The sequence below is a fragment of the Neomonachus schauinslandi genome, chromosome 12, assembly GCF_002201575.2.
Source record: "Neomonachus schauinslandi chromosome 12, ASM220157v2, whole genome shotgun sequence".
NCBI classification, from domain to species: domain Eukaryota; kingdom Metazoa; phylum Chordata; class Mammalia; order Carnivora; family Phocidae; genus Neomonachus; species Neomonachus schauinslandi.
This window is the reverse complement of record NC_058414.1, coordinates 58,676,377-58,695,749: the sequence shown is the minus strand read 5'-3', so window position 1 is coordinate 58,695,749 and position 19,373 is coordinate 58,676,377.

Here is a 19,373-nt window from a genome sequence, read left to right as displayed (position 1 = left end):
CCCTTATGTCTTTCATTTCAAATAGTGTCCTTTATTAATGCCATAGATACAGCATTAACTCAAAGTATCATTTACAAGTACTGTGTAGCAGGAAGTCTCTGAGATGTCCCCCAGTGATCCCAGTCTTCTAATATACATGTGTGTAATCTCCTCTCCTGAGTACAAGCTGGACTTAGTGATTTACTTCTAATGAACAGAATATGGAAAATGTGATGGGATGTCATTTCTGAGATTAGATTAGAAAAAAAGACTGATTTCTATTTCTCACTTTCTACCTCTTAGAACCCTTGTTTTATTCTTAGCCTGCCAACAGCCATATAAATGAGCTTGGGTGTGCATCTTCTGAGACCTGCAATAGCCATGTGAGTTTAGAAGTAGATCCTCCCCTAGATGATGCTCAAGAGGACTATAGCTCCGGCCAACATCTTGATTACAGCCTTGAGAGAAACCCTGAGCCAGGGGGCCCAGCTAAGCCATAACCAGATTCCTGACCCACAACAATTCTGAGTTAATAAATACATGTTGGAGAAGGGCACCTGGGTGGCTCAGTCGGTTAAGCATTCAACTCTTGATTTCTGCTCAGGTCATGATCTCAGGGTCGTGAGATCAAGCCCCACATCAGGTTCTGTGCTGGGCATGGAGCCTGCTTAAGAGTATCCCTCTCCTTCTCACTGCCCCTCCAACCCCACCCCACTCACGTGCACATTCCCTCCCTCTAAAAAAAATAAAAATAAAAAGTAAAAAAAAAATTTTAAATAAATTTATGTTGGGGGGGGGTGCCTAATTTGTTACACAGCAATAGCTAACTAACACAACTGTTTATAACCCAAGCTACATACCTCACATTTTCTTTCTTTTGTTAGGACTATAGTGAAAGAAATTTTAGCCCCTTAAATTGTTAAGAATAAAATCTTAGGTTGTATAGGGATGAAGGATATTCAAAACTAGAAATAATGAATCAGGATTTATTCCCAAAGGAAACAATAACTATATTTGGTACATCAACCATAATAGCCACTCATAATTTACATACCATTTTTCAGTCTAATTGGTGTTTTTACATAAATGGCCATTTACTCCTCTTGCAAAGGCTATAAAGTAGGTATTATTGCAATCTCCATCTTATAGACAAGGAGACTGAGACTCATCAGACTTTATGAGCTCTAGGAAGGCAAAGACCTCTCTCTTGTTCCCCATGCTTCCCCAGTGTCTCACTCCATGTCTAGCACTGTAAATGCTCAACACATATTTGCTGAGTGGATGCTTCACACTGCAACATTATCTATAAAGTTGGTGACCTTGTTTCATGAAGTTCCCCAACTGACATATGCATCAGTCAATCTCTATATAGACCTGTGTAACAAACACAGATGTATTCATGAAACAAGTGTATGTGTTTCTCAAACAACATAGGCACCTCCAAAACCTCATTCTAGCTTTAAACACCATAAAAAGATCATTCTCTAATTTAATCCTGTTTTTCATACAGTTCTACGCTGCCAAAGACAGAGACCTAGGGCTCTTTTATGAGCTAACAACCCTTTCTCAGTAAATCAAATCTCTTCCCTCACATATCATTTCCTATACTCTCCCTGGTGAGGCTGGAGACAACAGACCTTTCTAAGAGTCACCAAAGAAAGTCATCATCCTGCTCAGACCTCCTCATCCCCCACCACACTCCCACCACCCCCCCCCACCCCCCGCCAGCCTGGCTTCTTTCCCCGATAAACATGGCGATAAATATGGCAAACATGGCAAGGAGGAAGTAATAGGTCTTCTCAAAGGTCACTATAAAATAACCTCAGGCAATGTTAGATAGAGGTGTCCATAGAAATGCAACAAAGCTGCTGACAAGGAAACAGGAGGTGGGGGGATTTTGATTAGGAAGTTTATATAAGCCCAAATTCCTCTTCTTTTCAAAGTTTCACAGTCCAGTGATCATTCACTCTAACCACAGCCCACTCCCTTCTGTTACCTAATAAGAAAGTGTTTGTTCATGAAAAAACACATGGAGCCATTAAGTAATCAATTAGTCTATGTTTTAAGAAGATAAGAAAATCATTAGGTATGATTACTCATGAAATCGTATGCTTACAAATAGAGGAACTGCAATATATCATGTGTAAAGTAATAAATTAATAACAGGCATCCATTCATTCAGCAAGTATTGAAGAACTGTCTGCTATGTGCCAGCACTAGATGTTGGGAAAATGGTGATAAACTAAATATGCATGATCAGAATTCAGATTCTAGTGAGACATATGGATTTCAATTTTTAAAAAATTAAAAATCACTGCATATATATTCATATAAATCTAAAAATTGATAAATGCTAAGAAGGAAAAGTTCAGGGTAGCAGGAGTATTTAACAGGGAAACCTAATTTAGATTAGAAAAGCAGGCATCGTCTCAGCAGGAATGGTCAAGGCAAAAGGACAGCATATACAAAGGCCCTGTAGCTGAGAAGGGTTTCGTGCTTTCAAGGACCTATAACTGCAGTGTGGTTGGGCCCCCTGCATGAGGAACTATGTGTTGTGAGATGAGGCTGGCCTATCTGATGCCAAGACTGTGATCCTGACTCTATACCTGTAGCCCAAATCCCCTCCCTGAACACCAGACTCAGCATCCCCCATCTACTGGACATCTCACACATAACATGCCCACAGTTGAGTTTCATTTCTCACCCACCAAACCTGTTGCACAGGCTATCTTCCCCATCTCAGCTGATGGAACTCCATCCTCCCAGTGTCTCAGGTCAATAACCATAGCATCCTCCCTGAGGTCTCGCTGACCCCTACACCCAACCTGTCAGCAAGTCTTTTCAGCTTTACCTTCCAAATAAGCCAAATGCCTTCTCACCACCTCTCCTACGATCACCCAGTCCAAGCTGCCATGGTCTCTTGCCTCCTAACACATCTCTCTGCTGCCACCCTAGCATATACAAGTCCACTCTTTGACCACAAAGAAGGTCCTTAGAAGTGATGGATTCTCTTCTCAAAACTCCCCCGTGGCTTCCTTTGCTGCTAAAATTAACATCCAACGTTCACAGCATGGTCTGTGAGCCCACCCATCACCTCCCACTCCTTCCTCACCATCTTCATGTCTGCCTTCTTGCAGCCCCTTGAACATACCAGGCCCTTTGCACTAGCAGATCCTCTGTCTGCAAGCTCGTTCTTCACACCCCTGCAGGGAGGGCCCCTCCCTCCAGCCTATCTACTCACGTCACCTTCTCAGAAAGGCCTTCCCTGACTGTCCAGCTGAAGGAGGAAAGAGCACACGGTATCTACTTACATAGTCTCATCTTTCTTTTTAGCACTTACTGCTATATGATGCATTATATATTTACTATTTGTAGAGAGATTTTGTTTGTTGGTTCACTGACACATCCTTAGAACCTGGAAGAGTTCTAGCTAAAGAGAGCAAAGGCACACCTTTAATGATGCACTTTGTTGGGCTACCACAAGGCCATCTCCAGAAGTCCTTTTGTAATAAAATTACAGACTCCCAGGAAATAGGTTGTTTAATATCTTACCAAGATTTGAGAAGCAAGAAAAGAGAGAATCTGGCTAGGAGGAGAGGCACGAGGGGCAGGGTTTGTGGAAGACAGATCAGTGTCGGGGGGAGGAGGGCAGCCCTGAGCTCCTGTGATAGGCACTGAAGTGTAACAGAATGTGTCCAGAAGAAGAGAGGCAGAAATAAAAGGGATACAAGTGTGAGGGTGCCCAAGACAAACTGGAGCTCTCTCACATTTTTACCCAAGCTCAACCCTAAAGGAAGGTATTTTCAGCCAGCATAAGAAGAAGGAGATTAAGGTCTTCAGAGTATATATTTTTCTTGCCAAAAGATTGGTCATGTGTTTTTTTATAATCATAAAGAATCCACAACAAACTTAAATGTCAAACAATAGGGGATGGTTAAGAAATTATGGCATAGCGACTCCATGGAATATGATGCATAATCATAGTTTTGAAAAATATGTAGCAACATGAAAGAATGTCTGTGGTATAGTTTTAAGTGAAGGAAGCAGCCTTTAAAAATGTGTCTATGGTCTGATTAAAACCATTTAAAAATTATTTCTGGACCAGGTACGGAAGAGAATGTAAAAATGAAAAATCAATGACTCCTTGGGGTTGTGAAATGCTCTGTGATTTCCTCATCTCACTCCATTTTTGAAGTTCTGAAATATTATTACCATAGCTTTTTATGCTGTAGGGACATCCATCAATAAACCTAAAGAATCACCCTGGGCTGGTCTTCCCAGGAACCCTCACCAAACATCAAACATCTCCCTCTGCTAATAGGAAATTCATGACAAAGAACAATGTCTGAGTATCCCTATCATCAGTTCACTCAAGATTAATTCTCTACTCCATATAAACAACTATATGCTAGGTTTCTATGAGGGAAACCAACTCCAAGCAGAAGTCAATTCTTGCTGTTACAGAGCTTATAATCCAAGAGAAGGAATTCATGACAAATATAAAAATAACTATAATAGAAGATATTTTTTAATCATAAGAAAAAATATTAAGAAAATACTAAGGAATTAATTCTGCATTTAGTTTTTACTTTGGGAGATCGGGAGATGAGTGTTTTCACAGGCACAAGGTGAGGCGGTAGGAGGAAGGGGTGTGCTGGACAAGGACAGATATTCCAGGGAAGAGGAGAGTCTCAACATGGCAGAGAGGCAGCCAACACAAACAAGAGTTTATTATGGACCTGGCTTGAACATGGGCTATACCTACAGGGATGCTGGCTGGGGTTGCCCTAGGGGGCTTAAAACAGATGTTGGTGAAGGTTCTTGAGCGGAGAAATAAGACATTCAGAGCCGTAGAGTAGAAAGATTTATTTCATAGTCACAGTGGAAAGAGTCTGAGCTCAGGGACCAGACAAAACAGTTCTAAACCCCAATTCCTCCAATTATTGGTCACATTTCCTTTGTCCCATTAACTGGTTTGTCCCTTACCCTCTGAGCCTCATTTTCCTTATCTATAAAAAGGATAAGTCCAACTCCTGGGTAGGTTGGTCATGAAGGTTGACATAGTAGATTGAGAGAGTAGGTTCAATAAAGACTTGATAAATAATTCTGTTCCCCTTAATTCTCGGTTCACAGAAGGAAGTGGTTGAGAAGGAGACAGGGGAGAAGGACAAAAAATCACAAGACTTTGCTCCATGGGGCCTAGAAGACTTGGCAATGACCTGTTCGTAATGGCCAAGGGGAAAGGCAAAGTCAGCAACTGAAGTTCAAGCAGTGGACCCAGAGGATGATGGTGGCCCCTACTGAAATGGGTGTGTCAGAAGGAGAAATGGTATGAAGATTAGTTCCTGTTGGGACAATTTGAAAATTAAGGAACAGCAGCAGTCCATCTAGGAGGAAATGTCCAGAGTGAACCTAGAAATCAGGGCTCCTGGCCCAGAAGAGAGGTACAGGCTGGAGACATATGGCATATGCTCTAAGATTTTTAGTAGTTGACTATTCCTATTTCCAAGATCTGTAATGCTCCTATCAACCTTTCTCCACTGCTCATCTTGATATATTCATCCCAAACATCCTTGTTATTGGATCAAAATACCCTATTTGGCATATAACCTAACTACATTTAGCATCCTGTATTTTTCTCCATGATGTATTATCTTTTTTTAACAGCTTTCTTGAGATGTAATTCACATACCATACAATTCATCCACTTAAAGTGTACAATTCAATGGCCTAGGAATATTCACAGATTTGTGCAAATAGCAACACAATCAATTCTGGAATATTTTCATCATCTCAAGGAGAAACCACATAGGGCTTAGTGGTCACCCCCAAGTCCCCAGCCCTACCCTCAGTCGCAGCAACCACTAATCCACCTTCTCTCTCCATGGATTTGCCTATTCTGGACCTTTTACTTAAATGGAATCATACAATATGCAGTCCTTTGTATCTGACACTTTTTCTTAGCATAATGTTTTCAAATTTCATGCATGTTGTAGCATGTGTAAGTACTTCATTTCTTTTTATGACCAAAGAATATTCCAATATATGGACAGACCCCCTTTTGTTTATTCATGCATCAGTTGATGGGCTTTGGGCTATTTCCACATTTTGGCTATTGTGAATAACATTGCTATGAACGTTTATGTACAAGTGTTTGTGTGGACATATATTTTAATTTCTCTTAGGTGTATACCTAGGAGTGGAATTGCTGGGTCACGAGGTTTATGTCTAACTTTTTAAGGAGCTACCGAACTATTTTCCAAAGTGGCTGTGCCATTAGGCAATCCCACGAGCAATGTCTACGGGTTCCAATTTCTCCATAACCTCATCAAAACTTGTTATTGTCTGTCTTTTTTATTATAGTCATCCTACAGGGTACAAAGTGGTAACTCACTATGGTTTTGATTTTCATTCCCCGATAACTAATGACATTGAACATCTTTTCATGTGCTTATTGGTCATCTGCATATCTTCTTTGTAGAACTGCTTATTCAGATGTTTTGCCCATTTTTAACTGGGTTATTTGTTATTTATTAGGATATGTTTTTAAAACACAGAATTTTGTCCTCTGTGCTTTCATTGTGTAAAACAGAGGTAGCACATAGGCATAAATTATTCACAACTAGAAAAGCTGATTTTTTTTTCCCTGCATTGAAACATCTATGTTCAACTGTGTGTGTGTGTGTGTGTGTGTCTGTCTGTCTGTCTGTCTGTGTGTATGTTGTGTATGGAAACTGGTGGCTATTGTCCTTTTGAGTAAATATTATCACATCAAAACAATGATTGTTAAGCCTGGCAGGGTGACAAACTAATTGTATTTAATTCTTTGTTCTTGAGGTTAAAAGTTGGTGTTGCCCTTTCAGCACTGCTCATTCATAAACTCTGAAGACAAATTCAAGGCCAAACCAAGGACAATGTCCATATTAGCAAATTCATTAATCAGTGCAATATGTATATATTTATTTTAAGGCATAGCCTTGTTTTGCTGGCTTTGTCCATACCTGGTAATGTGTGTACCCCCATCTCTGAAGACTTGTTCCAAGTTTCACTGGGGGTCCATCATAAGTTTATTTTTAACACCTGCTAAAAAATGTCTGGTTATGAGCCGCTTCACTCCCAATCTTTCAGCTCCTGTGGGATCCCACTACTATGTGCCCTGGGTGCTATCTTCTTGAAAGCTTACCTACTGCTATGGGTTGAATCATGTCCCTCCCCCCAAATCTCCAGTACCCTAAAATGTGACCTTATTTGGAGATAAAATCTTTATAGATAGTCAAGTTAAAATGAGGTCCTTAGAGTGGGTCCTAATCCAACATGACTGGTGTCCTTATAAAAAGGGGAAATATGCACACACAGGCACACACAGAAGGAAGACAATGCGAAGAGACACAGAAAGAAGACATCCACCTACGAGCCAAACAGAGAGACTCAGAACGATTTCCCCTCTCAGCCCTCAAAAGGAACCATTCCACCTCGACTTTGGAATTCTAGCTTCCAAAACCATGAGAAAATAAATTTCTGCCAGCCACGCAGTCCGTGGCGCTTTGTTAACAGCGGCCGGAGGAAGCGAACGCACTTAGCCGTGCACTAGACCCTGCTGAGAGCCTCAGCTGTGCTTGCTTTGGGAGGCGGGGGCCTCTCCCTCTGGGGGTTACTTTCTGACAGAAATTACCAAAACTGCACTGCCTGTAACCCAGAGGCTGCACCCCAGTTTTTAGTTACAGTTGCTCTCTGAGTTTCTGTTCACACTTCTCTGTTCTCATTCAAGGATTCAGACACATGCCCATGGGCACTAGGCCAGAAACCCTCCATTCCTCTACCACCACAAAGGACAATCTGGCCTTCAGTACTGGGTCAAACTTTTCCTGCCAGGCTCCCTCTCCCTTTAGAATGAGTAAGGCCCTCTTCCTTTCCCTCATCTTCCAGGAATCAATAACCTAGTCATATTGATCCGTTTTTTTTTTTTAATCTGGCACCATTGTAGCCAAGCCACCATGACATCTTGCCTGGACAAACCACACTAGCCCCCTGATGGGGCTTGCTGCCTCCAGACTTGCACCCCAACAATATTCTGTGGCACTGACCTATTTGGTGTCTCTCCTACTGGTAAGTTCTGGGAGGCAAGGGGCTGTGTCTGGCTTTGATCATGTGTCCCTAGTACCTGGCACATAATAGGTGCTCAGTAAATATCCAATAAAGGAAGGGAGAAAGGGAAAGAGAGAGGGAGGGAAGAAGGAAGTAAGGGAGGGAGGGAGGGAAGTGTGGACTTATATTCCCTTTTATAAACTACAGGTCTATCTTTTCTCATTTGAACATATCAGTTGAGCATATCCTTGCACTAAGGCAATCAAGTCAATACAAATAGACATGTTCAAATAATGCCAAATGGTGTGTTTTTCAAATTAAGTGATACAGCTTTCTATACACAGGGCCCATCAAGATCCAAGCCAGTCTCCAGAAAAAGAAGGCATTCAGTGCTGTGTGCCTAGCTGTTGTCCTCCCTGGATTATCCTATGGGTCAGAATCACCTTACACACCTGTCACCTCTCCTCATTGACCAGAAATGCACAAGTCCTCTTTAGATTTTTGCTCTTGCCATTAAGATACTAAAGCTGTTATACCTAAGTTTGAATAAGTTGTCTATGCATTCTATTGCTCCATCTGGGGAATGGGTACATGCAAACCTTATATCCCTCCTTTTTTAAAAATTATGTTAAAATACACATAACATGAATTTAACTATGTTAACCATTTTTAAGTGTATGGTTTAGTAGTGTGAAGTATATTCACACTGTTGTGCAACCAATCTCCAGAATCCCCTATTTTTTAAACAAACATTAAAAAACTAAAACCATATAAAGGAACATAAGACTTCTAAGGAGAATTCCTAAAATATCTGCTAGATGTTAAATAAAAGTAAAGCATCCCATTGACAACCTTCCTTTTAAAGATACTATAGTTTTTGTGCTTTAGGGAAAAAAAAGAAGCACATTTCCTGGAAAGCGTAAAAATGACTCGGGTTAAAGGGTTAACCTCTCTGTCTTTTTTTTTTTTTTTTAATTTTATTTATTTATTTGACACAGAGAGAGACAGCGAGAGAGGGAACACAAGCAGGGAGAGTGGGAGAGGGAGAGGGAGAAGCAGGCTTCCCGCGGAGCAGGGAGCCCGATGCAGGGCTTGATCCCAGGACCCTGAGATCATGACCTGAGCCGAAGGCAGACGCTTAACGACTGAGCCACCCAGGCGCCCCACCTCTCTGTCTTAAGAATGTCCCTTCCAAAGGGCATGCCAAATAATTACATGTAATTTTTTTTTATCCCTGATTTTTGCAAGTGCTCCTAAGGCACATGAAAAAAAAAAAGTGTATCTTTGCCAGTGCTGCCTCCATCCAATGAGCAGACATCACTGTTTTGTTTTGTTTTTTAATGTTTTGAATGATTTGGAGATTAGCATGGGTACTTAGCAAAAAGTAAAACTTCAAATTACATGTTGCTTCATGGTGCCAAAACATTGTGCACCATCATCTTTGATGACGTCCACCAGCACGGCACTGAGAATGGTGGTTGTTAGTTATCTGGCTTTGCAAAGCTGGAAGATGAAATTGTAAACAATGTGTGCTTAAACAGGCCATATTAGAAAAGAAGAGCGTCTTAAATATGGTTTCAACTTTTTTTAAATCTAGCAATATCTTTTAATCAATAATGTGTGTATCTAAATCAATGTGACAAATAGAAACTTGCTCAAAAGAAGGACAATTCATCCATCGGCATCTAAAAAAGATAATAATCACATTTGCAAATATATATGCTAGTCACATCCAGGCCCTCACTGGCCAAGGTTTTTATTTATATACAAGCTTAACCACCATAACCACATATATGCGTGGATACTAAAATTACTTTAACTTTAGTATAGTGCTTAGAAAAAGAGCCAAACTAATCCATCCCTGGCACTGGTCACAGATTGCATTATTAATCATGGCTTGTAGCTCACACAAGGAAGACCCAGAGGTGCAGACAGAAACTGCACATAACTAAATCCAACCCTAGTCATGATTAGGAGAAAACAAAATACTCAAAAGCAGATGACTCCAAGCCAAGTATGAAGAGAGTACATCGGTAAAACAAGACCTAAAATGTTTTCCTGAAGACAATTCAGGAGCTCTCTATCTTGTTCCATGAATGAATACCCCAAACCCTTTACTTTCAATCCCTAAAAGAGTTGAACAATTTACATCTTTAATCTCATTTTCTTTCCACCAAGTCCTCAACAGTCAATCACAAAGTAGCCTTAGAGAAAGTTTCCCTAGATACCACTAAAAACACAGGTTTGTCTCCATGCAACTTTCAGAATAGATCCCATGTGAAGAGGCTGATAGACCCAGATGTATTTGTTCATCAATCCAGGTACATGTAGCCTGGAGCTGGGAAGCAAGAGATATTAGCAGAGAAATCATTTAAGTGCAAATAATGCATGCAAAAGCAACAAAAAAATGTTATTTGTAGGTTCAAAGACAAAACACAATCGTACACACAATTGGAAAATCCCCACCTGGAAACCACCCAGAGTAGTGCTTATCTTTAGGCACTGATAAATGGGAGCCCTTGTCTCACACCCTTCTAATTAGTGAACACGATGCTTTGACTTGTCAATCCCTCAGTTTCTTCTAATAAATGGAGGTTAAAATTTTTTCCAAGGAATAACATGACAGAAAACACAAATGTATTCACCACAAAATGTAGAGAAATGTGCCATTCTGTACCTAAAAATGGTTGTAAGTCATGTTTAGAAAGCACATGGCCACATGTACTTGGAAACAGACCGCCATGCAGGGGATGAGAGAGGTTCAGGGTGAAATGACTCACAAATTCGGGAATGCAGAGGCTTTCAGCAGCACGAAGTCACAAGAGACCATCCTCGAGGTCTCTCCTCCCCTCCACAAACAACACTGTTTGTTGACTTGGAAAGAAGATGGTGAGGAGTTTGGAAATCATTGTTTTTAATTTTTGGTTCTTTGCATCCTTGTAATGAAGGCACAAACTGGCATATTGTTGAAAATGTATTAAAGGAGCACATTCTGGTGTGCATTGAGAAATACTGATTCTTCTAATATTTTACAGGATGACAAGGAGAATAAACACTTTAAGTTGAGGAGCTATAACTAACATCCTGATGTGAGCAAAGGGCAAGTCTGTTCTCTGCAATGACACAAAGCTTGTTAAAAGCTTAGAAAGAAACACAAGGGGATCCAGCTGTCTTAAATGCAGTTAAGATCTCTCCCTCCAAAAAGAGCTAAAGGCAAGTAGTACCTAGGGCAAAGATAAGTAAACTGGCAAAATAACCGAAATGTGGCGCTCTTGACCTTTTCCAAAATGGAGGGTTTCTAAGAGGCTGCATTCAAACCAAATTGCATGTTAAGATTTGGGGGGAAGCAAACCATTTAAAATATTTGAAACTCATACAAAGCAGGGTTCATCTGTGGCACAAAGAGCTGTCTTCTAAATCATTCAATCTGTGCATTTTAATGTTTATTGATTATATTTCCTTAAATATGTTTTGTAGTGTGCCGCATGCCTTGACAACCACTTGCTGCTCTTGAACTCTGAATGCCTTCCTGCAATCCCTTTCCGTTAATAGATCATAGAATGTTAGACCAGGGGCGCCTGGGTGGCTCAGTCAGTTAAGCGTCTGCCTTCGGCTCAGGTCGTGATCCCAGGGTCCTGGGATCGAGCCCCGCATCGGGCTCCCTGCTCAGCGGGAAGTCTGCTTCTCCCTCTCCCTCTGCCTGCTGCTCTGCCTACTTGTGCTCGCTCGCTCTCTGTCAAGTAAATAAATAAAATCTTTAAAAAAAAAAAAAAAAGAAGACTGTTAGAGCAGAAGATACCATAGAGATCAGTTAGAAATGCAGTTCTCAAACCTAGCTATATTTTATAGACACTTTTGGAGCTTTTAAAAATACAAAGACCCAGGTCCCCACCCCAAACCAATCAAATCGGAATTGGGTGTGGGGAGGAGGTATCCGTACTTTTTACAAACTCCACAGGTGGTTCCACTGGGCTGTCAGGATTAAGAACCATTGAAACAGAGTGTAGATTTGCATTGCCTGACACCACTGTCACTTGGCCGACATGTGGCTACAAAGCACTTGAAATGTGACTGGCCTGAACCGAGACCTGTAACTCAGGTTAACTGTAAACTACACACCAGATTTCAAAGATTTAGGACCAACAACAAAAAAAATCACACAGTACCTCCTCAACATTTTTATATTGATTATATGTTGAAATGATACTATTTCAAATACACTGGGTTAAATAAAATGTTATTAAAATTAACTGTTTCTTTTTACCTCCTTATAGTGTGGCTACTAGAACATTTATAATTACATAGGTGGCTTGCATTTATGGCTCCCACTGTTGGACAGTGCTGGTCAAGACTAACACTCTTTTATTACACACAAAGAAACTGAGGCAGAGAAGCATAATGAGTTGAAGGCAGCACTTTGGGGATTCCCTCTTCCAGTCTTAGTCTTTTCCTGCGGCCATGAACCACATGGTTTTGCAGAGCTACGGCAGAGCTTGGGGATGCCATCAATTGGATTTCAAACTTTTCTCTCTTTTGTCTTGCTAATTATTTCTTCTATGATTGGATATTAAAATCTATTTTCCCTTATGGAAAAATGTCCCCTCTCCTGTTAAGCACACACTTGTGATTTGTTATTGTAGGGTTACTCATGAAAGCAGAGTAACCAGAATGGATGCTTAAAAATAAATCTAGAAAAACATCAGTATAAGGGAAATGCAGAGAATGGATGAAGAAAACCATTAAGGCTTTTAAGTTCTAGCTTGTGTTTTACCATGTTGTAGTTTAGTAAATAACCTCAGAGACTCTCCGCATCCTGAGAGCCATCTTCAGCACAGTCCCTGCTCAGAATTTAGAAGTTCGAGAACTGACAATGCTGTCCTTCCTCCCAGAAGGCAGTGTTTTTCTGGACAATGCTGTCATTTCAGGAAGGCAGATCAAGCTCTTCATGATGGCCTGCCACATCACGCCTCGCCACCCTGGTGGAAACAGATTTTATCCTCAATGCCTTCTACCCTCCGGCGCAAGGATTAGTACCTGGTCATTCAGAGGCCAAACAGCATCACTGCTTACTTGGAGAAGGAGATCTTGTTTTGATAAAAATAAAAGGGTCCTACCAAATCTGGCAAATGGAGATAAAATGTATTTCTTCTTATAATCAGCTAATTCAAACAAAAACAAAGATGTTTTTTGTTGCATGTGGTTTTCCCCCTTGGGAAGCCAGCAGAGAGAGATGTGCATAAAATTGGCTGAAATGTGTTGTAGTTGAGGAATCATGCAACACAGGGGCTCCTCAGTGTAATAAGAGAATAAAAGAGACCTGAATTCTGATATAAAGTGTTCACGCAAAGAGCTGGAAAGGAAACCTATGGGTCAAGCCAAATAAAAAATACAGTAGATGCATTCAAAATTTCTACTGAGATATTCTTGTTCCCCATCCTAAATACAGCATAACCAAAATGTCATCTTAAATCAAATGTGTGGTGCTCTGGAGCCCCCTATGTTGCATGCATGATTTCTATTAGCTATGATTAGTCAACTTTTGCCAGCCAAACCTCAAAGACCATACTTCTAGACTCAACTCACTTCTGATGTAGTAACATTCACCTCCAAACACTCTCGGTATACACCGACCTAGATAGATAATATACTAGAGACAGATTCTGGGCTTTAAAAGTACATCTGCCAGAATGAAAATAGCACTTGTTGCTCTATTCGACACAAAGAAAGATGATTTACTTTAACTTTAAATAATTTTTCAGATCCCTTCTTCAAAGGTGATTAAGAAAACAAAAGTAACAAAAGTTACTGCCTTATCCTACAGGGTTTTTTAGAACATCTTTAAGTTCTGCCTGGTTTTTAGTCTCAAATGAAATCTGGAGGGTGCTGTTTTACAGGGCATGTCTAATAATAATGGTGAAGAATAAGAAGAATGGCTTTCCAATAAGGAGGTCAACATGAAAAAAATTAGCATTACGAATATATCAGAATATACAGAGTAGAAACTACAGTTTTATGGTCAGGGGATTCATTCAAAAGATCTGATAAAAATGGTCTTTGAAAGGTTAGTGATCAAAAGGCTTGAAAAGAGCAAAGCATCCAAAGCCATGGGTTATGTTTCATTCACGACCATTTATGGCAGCCTGGCTCATGGAAAGAGAACCTGACCTGGAGGCCGGGACCTGGCTTTTCGGCTCCATTTGGCACTCTAGCTGTGGGCCTTGGTGAGCCAGGGGACACAACCAGGCCTTGGGTTCTCCTCTGCAAAGTGACAAGGTTGGTCTATCAATGAGAAGACCTCCCCAGCTCCAGCTCTGCATACGCTATAGCAAGCCTTTCTATCTCGCCATCAGAATCCCTGGTCCAAAAGGAATTCTTCCTCTCCAAAATTAGTTCAAGCCAAACGCCAATATGGTAGTTTTCAATCCTTGTTAATTTTAGGGTAGAGATTAAAAATGTAAACCTTGAGGAAACAGAAGGAAGCAACTAAAATATGTGTTTTTAAAGTGTTAAATTGATTCTGATCTATTTCTCAGAAAATATAAATGAGCAATAGAGTGAGCTTGACAGAAAGAAATACAGAAATACCAACATAACATCTTATACATTCCAAAATTTATCCAAACTCTGTAAGTTTGATTTTCAAAGACCCAGAGTCTCAATATGAGCTTCAAAAATTTTACTCTTGTTTCTGGCATACTGTTATCAATACCTGAAAATCTGTAAAAGCCTTCTCATTCTTTGTTCTCTTATGTTAAATCCATGATTTGCGATTCCCAACAATGGAATACTAATGGATCCTCAAAATCACTAATTGCCCATTTTTCCCTAATTACAAAATATAAGAACTTTTTAGTGAAAACATTAAACATGATGTCATTTTTAAAGTGTAAGAGTTTCTATTTAAAGCAATGCCACAAAACAGATAGCTTATTTAGTTTACAAATAGCAATACAAAAAGGTTCTTTAAGTCTGTTTAGCATATCTGAAAGTGATTCTTTCTCACATTTAAATATTTGAGGCTACTGCCCCCCAGTTCATTACCTTATCTCAGTTGCATAATTTTTGTAAAGAGCATTCAGAGAGATAGTACTAGATATATATTTTTAAACACTAATTTATAAAAAGCATTGGTAGATTCCCATAATACAGCTGGTAGTGAAACTGGACAAGATAATGAATTGACTGAGATCATTGCTCCATCTTCATCCAAGAAAGCTGCCTCTAAAAAAAGATCTTAAATTGCTGTAGAAATCCAATTTGTAAGAAGCAAAAGAAGCGTATAGATGGGAAACACCAGCCATGATCACATTAATTTTGTGACTAACAGCACTGCTTTGAAGTGAAGAAGAAGGGAAAAAAAAAAAAAGAAGACAAACATAATAAGTCCACTCAAATCCCCAATTTTAATCTAACAACACAATCAGAAGAAAACCAGCTACAAACACAAAGTTCACGTCTTGAGGATACAGCAAACATCACCTTCCCACAAAACAATTTTCAGCTTAATAAGAAACAAACTCTAAGGCTAAGGAAATACTATGGAAAGTGATGCGTCATTGCTAAAAGGCAAATTATAGTAAGAAATCAGGAGACCAGGAACTTGACATTGGTACCAACAGCCATGGAAAGTCCACGATCGATTGGTTTTGAATCCGCAGGTGTGGGAAACTGACAAATAGTTGCATGAAAATCTTCAACCTACGGTAATTGAAAAGCTATACAGGAAAAGTCTCTCTGGCAAACAACCATTCAATTAACCTCCTATTCAAATCAAAGCTGCAATATCAGAGATGGGTCCATGTTTTTGTGGGAATGTTCTAATAAACTATCTACTTATGTAGAAACTATATAAGGTCACAACTGACTTCTTATTGACAGGCAGTTTATGGATATCAGCAATTTACATTCAAATACAGCTTGAAGATATTATCAATTGAGCAAACATGTTTACCCTCAGTAAAGTTGAAAAATACAAGTTGTTACGAATCAGTCAGGATTTTAAAATAACAGATCTGTATAAAACGACGCAAAGGAAAATGAGGACATTTATAGGGAGGCACCAGTGAGTTCTATTATTGTTTTCTTTTTAAGTTTTAAAACTAAAGTAATAGCTGATATTCAATCAACAGCATCCTACTTCAGGGGAATACATATAGAGGTCTGGATGTGGAGAATTTTTGTTTGTTTGTTTTATTTTCATTTTTAGCTTTCTTTTTTAAAAATGCCTTCCTTATTAAAACTTAAGTACTTATTAAAGTGATTCATGAAGGCCTGTGGAAAAAGGAATTCTTACCTGACACATTATTTAACATGCCTCATAGCTCCCCCCCTGCAGTTCACACGCCCATGAACATTATTTTACCCAGGAAATAATGGTCTTATTCACACACACACACACACACACACACACACACCTTCCACACAAAATGCTACCAAGTCCCAGGAAACTGACAAAGGCAACATTAAAATTCGGTATGCAATAAGAATTCCATTTCTGAATTCTATCTATGAAAACATAAGATCAGCCTCATTTAACCAACTGCAAAGTTCCTTTCTGCTTCATAAGCATAAGAAACATTATCTTACCATTATTTGTAGAATAAAATCAGCAATATGTTGCTTCCTGCAGTCACCAAATCAAGTTTTTTTCTTCCTTTCTTTCTAGTAACTTCTTTTTCACCAGCAAGATTAGGAAGAAAATAAATCTTTGAGTATTTGCTTCAGAATTTCAGACCACAAGATTGTGAAACTAGCTCTTAGTTTAAAAAAAAAAAAAAAAAAGAACAGGTCTGATAATTTACAATCACTTCTGCAACCCAGAGGTACCTCTCCTGGACTCCGGTACCTCCTTTCCTCCTTCATTCGCTAAGTTTCTTTTACTAATGAGACTAATTTTTCCAGTAGCCTTGAACTCCCCAGATTTAACTGACATGGAAAATGTGACTAAAAACTTGTAGAACTGTCTAGCCTCCAACCCTACACAGAATCAACTTTGTTGGAAGTGTGGAAGAACACCTCGCAAGCAGCTACTTGCTCGTTGAGACTCCTGCACCACAACAGCACAGAACACCAAAGAACAGTGCGCCATCTAGCTAGCAAGTTGCACTCTCCGTTGTAGAAGGGGCGACACCTTCAAACCCTGGGAGTTAAGAACTTGTCAGGGTTCAGTTGCTCTGAAGGTCCAATTGTTTATTTAAATAAAAAAAAAATATCGCTACTGAGATAATCCACATCGAGTGGATATGGGAAAATTTAGGTTATAATGGCACTACAAACTTTTACATCTAACTTTGATTTACAAGATAAAAGCAAGTTTTAAATTAAAAGGGCTTTCTGTTAATAGAGCTTATTATTCTGAAGACGGGGAATGATTTTCTTCGAAAGTTGTCCCTGGGTGCATGCCTATTATCTTTGCTTTCCCCCTTCCACTAATGAGCATTTATCTAAAGAGCCTGTTAATCCTCTGATGTGTGCTTCTGGTCAGAGGTAACAGTTTGAATAAAACCACTAATCACTGATCACTAAATCACTGATCATTAATCACACTCTCCAGTGCTGGTGACCCGGGCCATTTTTTCCTTTAGGTCTATGCATCACAAACAAGAAGTTTAACATTTTAGATGCACATGCATTCTGCAGGGGTTATACTATTTCATCTCTAGATGTGAATAAATAATAAATACTGCCACAAACTTGGGGAAGGATGTCAATTAGACCCCAGACAGAAGTTTCACAAATGCCTACTCGACAGTATGGCTGTCTCACTTGGAAGAAAGTGGATCTGATTATAACAAAACATGTGTTCTTCACGAAATTCCCACATACTCAGAATATAAATGTTCCTTAATTTAGCTTCCTCCAACTTCAAATCAGAGAGCACCCAAATCCTCTGCCCCACTCAATCCAAAACTCTGTCAATAGATTTTTTATTTGATTTCTGCTGCACACACACCCTCCTCCCACTAAGAGCTCTTCTTACTTTTATCCCTTAAACACATCACACACAGTGTTTTTACTGCAACTGTCAGATAGGCAGATTCTGACTCAATTCTAGGACTTAAGTATTCAACTTTCTCTTTAAATATAGAAACTTAAGATTAAGAGAAAGAAATACATACACCAATTTATTGTAAGGTGTTTGGGTTCAACGACTCATATTCCCTCACTTTGCAAATGACACGTTGAATCTTGATTCTTTTGGCTAAATTTGATTTTAATCAGCATCCTCACTTCTTCCCTCTTCCGCTAAACGGTTGGAGAAGGCGCTAGGTAAAATTCAGTACTTTGTTTGCAGTGGGTGTGTTGCTTTCCTAAGTCACCACAGGGACACAGTATTATCATAAGGACTCTAAACGTGTCCTGAGATGCCTTTTCTATCAGGACTGAGCATTTTCGCCCTGGAGTAGAGGGCTCGCTGGTGCCTTTCTTAAATAATAGAAAAGGGCAGATTGTGTGTGCCTTGATCAGGTACTGTGCTCCGCTGAGACACCAGAAGCTCATACGCACACCCTGGGGACAGTGACCGCCCTAGGGAAAGCAATAAAAGGCGGAGGCGGGGCCAGAGTGATAACGGTGTGGGCGGGAGAGGGGGTAGAGAACGAGGAGTACGGGGAGGAGAGGGCAATAAAGATGCCCAGGGATCGGGTGATTGTACGAGTATGTTAGGGGTGGGATGGAAAGCAGAGTTGCTTTGTCAGCATTTCTAAACCCCGAACTCTTGAGTATCTGAAGCTGTTAATCAAACACTTACTGGCCTGCAGAATGACGTAATGGACCTGTATCCAGCCTTTATTCCTTGACACATGTCAGAGAGGGAGGGAAAAATAAAAATCAAACACACCCTGAGGACTCTGACAACGCAAAATACAAGCAATCCACTCCAGTTCCTGGCCTTGAACAAGCATCAAGTGGGGGTGGCACCCGTTCAGGCAAAGTTGGGGAGCGGGTGGGCGAGGTCTGAGGCTTTCTCTACCGGATACTCCCTCCCCCCGGAAATAATTCTATGGCAAAGAAGAAGTGGGATGCAGGTGCCGGGAGAAAACGTGTCCTTGGTTCCTTCGCGCGTCTTGCCCCTCTACGAACTTCGTGAAAAGTTTAAGCGGTTGCGTGGTGAATCTGCCGGAGAGGAAGGCTCCGCCGCCGGGTCCTGGGAACTGCCACCGCGCTGCCGCGGCAAAAGCGGGAGCTGTCATTTGGGGCAGCGGCGGGGAAGAGGTAATGATGCCAGTGAGAACCGGACGGAGGCAGGAGACGGCTGCAGGAGTGAAAGCGAACAGAGCCGCGCCACTCTCGAGCTTTCTGCGCCTGGA